Source organism: Nicotiana sylvestris, chromosome 11, assembly GCF_000393655.2.
Source record: "Nicotiana sylvestris chromosome 11, ASM39365v2, whole genome shotgun sequence".
Classification (NCBI taxonomy): Eukaryota; Viridiplantae; Streptophyta; class Magnoliopsida; order Solanales; family Solanaceae; genus Nicotiana; species Nicotiana sylvestris.
This window is the reverse complement of record NC_091067.1, coordinates 154,278,577-154,285,474: the sequence shown is the minus strand read 5'-3', so window position 1 is coordinate 154,285,474 and position 6,898 is coordinate 154,278,577.

Genomic DNA, 6,898 nt, shown 5'->3' with positions numbered 1-6,898 from the left:
GATGTACTCGGTGGAGGGATCCTTGTCGTGAGCATGCTGAATTTTCTTTTGGAGTACGAGATGCTTTTGGCAAAATATATTCTTTGATTGCTTGGCGTAAATACATACCGTTGTGTTGTCGTAAGTCCGGCTTATGCGGGCACAGTTCATCGACCGTTTGGTCCGGTACATTATTTCCTATTGGAACCTCGTTTGTCATTTCCCGGTACAGGGTTGATTGTGAAGAGAATCTGGTAGGCTTGTTGAGTCCTTCTTAGGAAGTGCGTGGATGTTTCCTTGTTAAAAACCTCGCCGGCAAAAACCCATTTTGGGATAAAAAACTGGTCAAAGGAAAAGAGTGCAACGGACGCTTTGAAACCTTAGGGTCCTCTAGCCGGAGCGACGTCCCGACTGCCTTGGTCGCTGGTCTGCGCAAAAGTCACCGTGAAGTAAAAGATAGAAAAAAGGGAGAGGTGATGATACCTTAGTGGCGATGGCACTTTCGGGTTCCGACGTTCGTTTGGCGGATGCTATATGGTCCTTTATTTGAATACGTCCGGGAGCGAGCATCAAAAAATCGTGCGGATGACGTGTTGGGGCTCATCTACTTTGTTTTTTTTGGTTGTTTCTCTTTCTCGGGACTGGTTTTTAGCCCAGTTGCTGAGAAATTCCCGAAGGTGCCCATTATCGAGCAGTCAGGCCACTTCCTCTCAGAGTTGCCTGCAATTCTCAGTTTTGTGCCCGTGCGAGTTGTGAAACTCGCAAATGAAGTTGTAGTTACTTTGGGAAGGATCCGAGTGTATAGGCCTGGGCCATCTGGCATCCCTGATTTTGCTGATGGCGAACATGATGTGATACGTCTACGTTGAAGTTATATTCTGATAGGCGAGGTGCCCTCGTTCACCCCGTGTCCCCGTCGAAGCCACCTCTATTGAGGGATCCCTGAGGGTTTTGTCCTCTGTTAACCAATCGATCGTTGCGAGGCAGATTGCGTCTCGGAGTATTCCTCCTATCATCGGGGTACAGCTGGTACCTCCCTTTATTTAATCTTGACTCCTTCGCTAAGAGTTTGCTCAGATATACTAAGCCCGAGGGGGCTCCTAGCTGGTCATCCTCGACCCTGATCTTTGACTGGTATCGATTATGGACGTCCGACCAGGTCACGGCAGGATACTTGATCAAATTCTCTTTCAGATGACTTGAGGCCACCGAGCTTCGTTCATTCAGGTCTTAAGTGAAGGCCTGCACTGCCCAATCATCAGATACCGGGGGTAGTTCCATTCGTTCTGTCTGGAAACGAGACACGAATTCTCGCAACATTTCGTTCTCCCTCTGCTTAATCTTGAATACGTCGGACTTCCTTGTTGCTACCTTGATGGCACCGGCATGCGCCCTAACTAAGGAATCCGCTGGCATGGCAAACGAATCTATGGAGTTGGGGGCTAGGTTGTGGTACCACATCATGTCCCCCTTCGAGAGCGTTTCTCCGAACTTCTTTAGTAAGACGGATTCGATCTCAACGTATTCTATATCGTTGCCTTTCACCGCGCATGTATAGGCATTGACATGTTTGTTGGGATCCGAGGTCCCGTTGTATTTTGGGAGTTCTAGCATCCTGAACTTCTTTGGAATGGGTTTCGGAGCCGCTTCCTCTAGGAACGGTCATTGCATAAACTTCCTCGAATCTACACCCTTCAAGACCGGGGGCGCGCCCGGGATTTGGTCGACTCTAAAGTTATAAATTTCGACCTTCTTATCGTTTGCTGCTATCATTTTCTCGCCTAACTCGATCCTTTTGGTGAGGTCCTCTAGCATTTTCATGATGGCAGGATCGGCTACTGATTCGTTGTTGCTTGACCTCTCTGGTACCTGTTTGGCCAGAGGAGTAGTTTCTGGCACTACTGTGCTGGGAGTCTTCGGGTGGCTTTGCAACTGAGCGATAGCCAACTGTTGTGCCTGCAACATTTCAAAAATATCATGAAGAATTACTTCCTGTACTTTCCAAGTCGGGGTCTTCTGGGCTTCCTGTTGGTTGCCATGTTTTTCTGTTGGTGTTTGAGGTTTCATCGACCTGTTGCGCGTCTTGGAACCCGTGTCCGCTGGAATCGGTCCTGGTGCGTAATCGGGGTTCTATGGTGGCGCGCCAATGACTGAAACAGCCACACCGTTTTCTCTGTGATTTTGAAGGCTGTCATTCTCGACTCTTTTTACTGAGCCAAACATTTTGTCCTGAAATCAAAAGATCTTGGACCAGAAAAAGTGTGAAAGATAACTTGTGTTTGTGTGATGAAACCATTAAGAAAATAATTACTATTATTTTTAGCCCCACGGTGGTTGCCAAACTATTTACCGTGAAAATGAAAATAACAATTAAATTTGTAAATAGGACTCTAAAAATACATGATCTATTTTTATGCTAGTTGTTTAGTGCAGTTGATGCTAGGCGTATGAAGTTTAAAGACGATATACAAGTTAAAATGGGGCAGTGATCAAACCGAGGGGCTTGCTTCCCCGGCTTCGAACTGATCGATGAAAGGCCTCGAGGTCGATACCCGGTTCGAGTTCGAGCTATAGAGGGTAACCGTGAAGGGGACAACAATTAAGATATAATTAAAGGAGGCTCTTTATGGCCAATATCAAGCAATGAACGAAGAATAAGTAAGAAAGCAATACATGTAAAGAGTGGCCTCGAGCGAGTAAGTTAGAAAGAGAGAGAGAGAGAGAGAGAGAGAGAGAGACAGAGAGAGAGAGAGATATTATTGATCATGTGTATAATGCTTGGAGCAACAACAACCCTTTACAAAGTGGTGAGGATCCCATTTATATAGGAGGGGTAATACAACATAGTACAGAATGCATTAAGTGTAAAGACACGGAGATGGGATGGCTAGACATGATATCAGACTCTATTGATGCTATTTGCTCGCCTCAGGGATTCCCCATCCTCGAGGTCATTGGTGGGTCGAACGTGAATGAACTTCGAGGGGGAGAAGTTGGCCGCAATCCCGCAGCCTCAAGATATCGATATGACTCCCCAAATACACCTTAATGGCGAGAAATCGGACCTTCTGGTTTCACCGTATACAAAGTGCTAAACCATTATAAATAGATCTATATGAATATTGAGGACCTCCTAATTTCATAGTAGGATTTAACAAGGCAGCAATACCATAAATAGGGGGAATAGGGTAAAAATATTTTTTTAATTTCTTTCTCATAGAATCAATAGCTACTTCATAAATTTCTCCACCCTCTGAAAAATAAGCAAACAAATTTGCAAGATCTGTAAGATAAACTAAACAATTCGAAATAGTAGGATAATATTGCCCAGAAAATGCATTTGTAGCAACATGAAATCTTTCTAAAAAATCTACAAGCATTTTAACATTATCCCAATCTGCATTTGTAAGGTGCTCATCATCATCACTTACATGAGCATTAAACATTGAGTTTATGGGGTTTCTATATTCATATGCAACAACTAAACTTTTATACATGTAATTCTATCTAGTTGGGCAAGGTTTAGGAACCTTTCTTTCTCTTAGGCCAAATTCATCACATCTTTTTAAATATTCTCTAAGTCTACTTCTACGGTCTAAATAAAAAAGCCAGTTAAGAGACATTTTGACCTTTTCAATTTCAACATTTAAAATTCTCATACCATCATCCACAATTAAATGGTAAAGATGACAAATATATCTAACATGAAAAATGTTACTAAATGCAGGACTTAGTGTAGAGGGTAAGCAACGCTACATCATTTGTGTTACTAGTAGCATTATCCATTGAGACTGACATTATTTTATCACTAATGCAAAAATATCTACAAATATCCGTAACCGTGCTAGAAATAAACTGCCCTGTGTGACGTGAATTAATTATTCTATAAGCAATAATGCGCTTTTGCATTATCCAATCCTCATCAATCCAATGACTGGTAACAGTAAGGTAATCACAGTCATTACCTCTTCTACCAATATCAGTTGTAATATCAACACGATAATTTATATGAGTAAATAAATAGTGCAGATATTATTCATATTCATGTTTATATTTATAAATATCGCTCTTTACGGTTGTGCGAGGAAAACCTGTATCAGTAGGATTAAAATATTTTCTAATATAATGCACAAAGTGAGGGTTAGAAGAAAAGCTATAGGGTAAGCACATAACAGTAACCATTTTTTGCCAATTCTCCCCGATCTTTTTTTGGATTATAATATAAAATACCACTGGTAACAGTGTTAATTCCCGATTGAAATTGATTTGACCCGGTACTAGGGTCAGGCTGACTAGTTGGACTTGACCCCTCGGTCGCAACTTTCATATGAAATATTTAGCTTTATCTTGAGGGTGTACCATTATGTGTCTCCTCAAACTTCTCGTCCCCTCCCCCCCTCCCCATTAACATAGTTAAAAGCTAACTCTTTGCTACAAGTTTTACACTTAGCTTTATTTTTTTCTCTTATTTGAATAAAAAATGGCCAAACAAGAGATGTTTCGGCCCGTTTAGAAGGTTTTCTAGAAAAAGTAGGGGTAGTAACAGGGGGGTCAACCGGGGAATCATTTGGATTAGTTGGGTTAACTTGAGCAACAGGACTAGTGGGTGTATCATCATCCAGTTGCGTTTCATCTAAATTTATTTTCTGCTCATCTTCTTCGTCAATAGTTGGATTACCATAAAGATAATTCATATATTCATGATCTAAGTTTTTACCACCTCCAACATTGTGCACATATTGACTCTCCATAAATTGTAATAAAGTATTATCACTATCAAGAATAGGAGCAGGTAGAGGGCGGGTATGGGGTTTGGGTAGGGCAGGCCAGGGAGTTAGAGGAGGAATAGATTGGCCACTAGATTCACCACTCTTAGATTTTCCCTTATTTTTACTAAATATTTTTTAAGGAATAGGCCATCTTAATTATAATTATACAAAGTAATTAAATAAAACAAACAAAACTATAATATTAAAACTAAAGTTGGAACAAGTTTGCCGAATTGACGAACAACTTGTTGAAAATTAATTATCGTTGAAGACTTGAATACTTCAATTCAGCAACTCCACAATTTTTCACACAAGTTGCAACAATAAAGTAACCAATTTTAGAAGAAAATTAGAGAGATATTGATGATTTTGTGAAGAAAAATAAAAGAATGAGGGGGTATTTATAGTTGAAAATAGGAAAAAAGTGTAATTATAAAAAGTTTGCAGTTAAAACAAAGTTGGGGGGAGGAGGGGGTTAAATGGCTATTTTATAAATAGCCAACGGCTATTTTGGCAGCAATAACGGCTACATTTTAAATGGGTAACGGTTAGAAAATTAAGTGGGAATTTTTTTTTACTTTTTTAAAATATAGGCGTTGGGGACTGGTTGAGACCATTTGGGACCAGTTAGGACCGGTTGAACCGGCCCACTTAGGACTCGGTCCCGGTCCCGGCCCTAATGGTCCCCTACTATGAACCGGCCCACATGGGCATGTATATCTCCCTGGTCCCGGGCTTAAACGGGTAGGACTGTTTAGGCCCACTACCCATATGGGCTCGCAGGCCTGGCCGGTCCGGGGCTAACCAGCCTACTTGCCACCCTTAACCTAGGGACAAGAATTTTGGTCATAAAACAATTTAAGGACCAGTTAAACTTGTCACTGAAACTTTCGGGCACCAATTTATCATATGTGTTTAGCGACTGGAATGTGGTCCTTAAAAGTATATTAGGGGCCAGAAATTTACTCGTCGGGAAAAATTATTAAGGACCGATACTTAAATCTCGTTCCTACTGACCTTTAGCGGTTGAGCTTATAGCTACGGGTGGCGGCCGGCTTTGTCCCATCGCAATTTACTTTTGGGGACCAGAATTAGACTATTAGGGACAGTTTTCTCATCCCTAATAACCATTTTTCTTGTAATGGTTAGAAAACGTCAGTTCTCTATAAGCAATACTTAGGCAGATAGATCGGGCACATCCTTCCAATTCTCAAGCTCAACCTGTACAATTCTTTAAACCATATTTTGAAAGGTTTGTTGGGTTCTTAGTGGCAGTCGACAACAAATTTTTTCTTTTTACTTCACATAATATTTCATATTTTTTGATAGTTGTGTTCCCCTACCCAACGTACATAATTTCCATCACATTTCTTTCTTATTGGTAAAGTGACAAGCATTTTGACCTTATTGAAGTTTGCCAAACCTACCCCGCAATTGTCCGCATTGCCCTGTTGCCATCTCTAGACAAAAGTTCCTTTATCATTGAAGGAATGCCCAGTCTAGTAAAAAGTAGGAAGTGATTATTTCTTGAAATATATGGAGTAATATAATGGTATTACGTGGATCAAGTAGCTAGATAACACTTATATTGGAGATTGTGGTACAATCAGTCAATTTTTTGCGTGATTGTCACATGTTGTATTGTATCATCTTATTACTTTAAATACAATATTTGTTTTGATAGTTACTTAAATTTTATTATATCGTATTGTTAAATCCGTTGTTACGTAACGACGAAAAGTGCCACTTTTTGGAATGATCGATTTGGTGTAGTCGCGTTGTTCCCTTATTTTTTCTCTCATCTTGGCCTTCCATATTATTAAATAATCCTATTTCATCTTTTATACCCTACCTTTTAATATATTAATTTTACCTTGTACCTTACTTTTTCTTTATAATATTGCAAGTTTATTTTTCATATTGTTAGTGCATGACATCTTGCACGATGGAAAACAATACAATCTATCCAAATATTCATATATACATCAAAATAATATAGTACAATACAATACTATACAATACATTATTAAATGATACATAATAACCATCCAAACAAGCTGGTATTGTTACAAACTTAACAAATTAGAAACACTCATATCCTTTCAAATATGATACCAGGAGAGCCAAATATTGCATTTTTCATATTGACA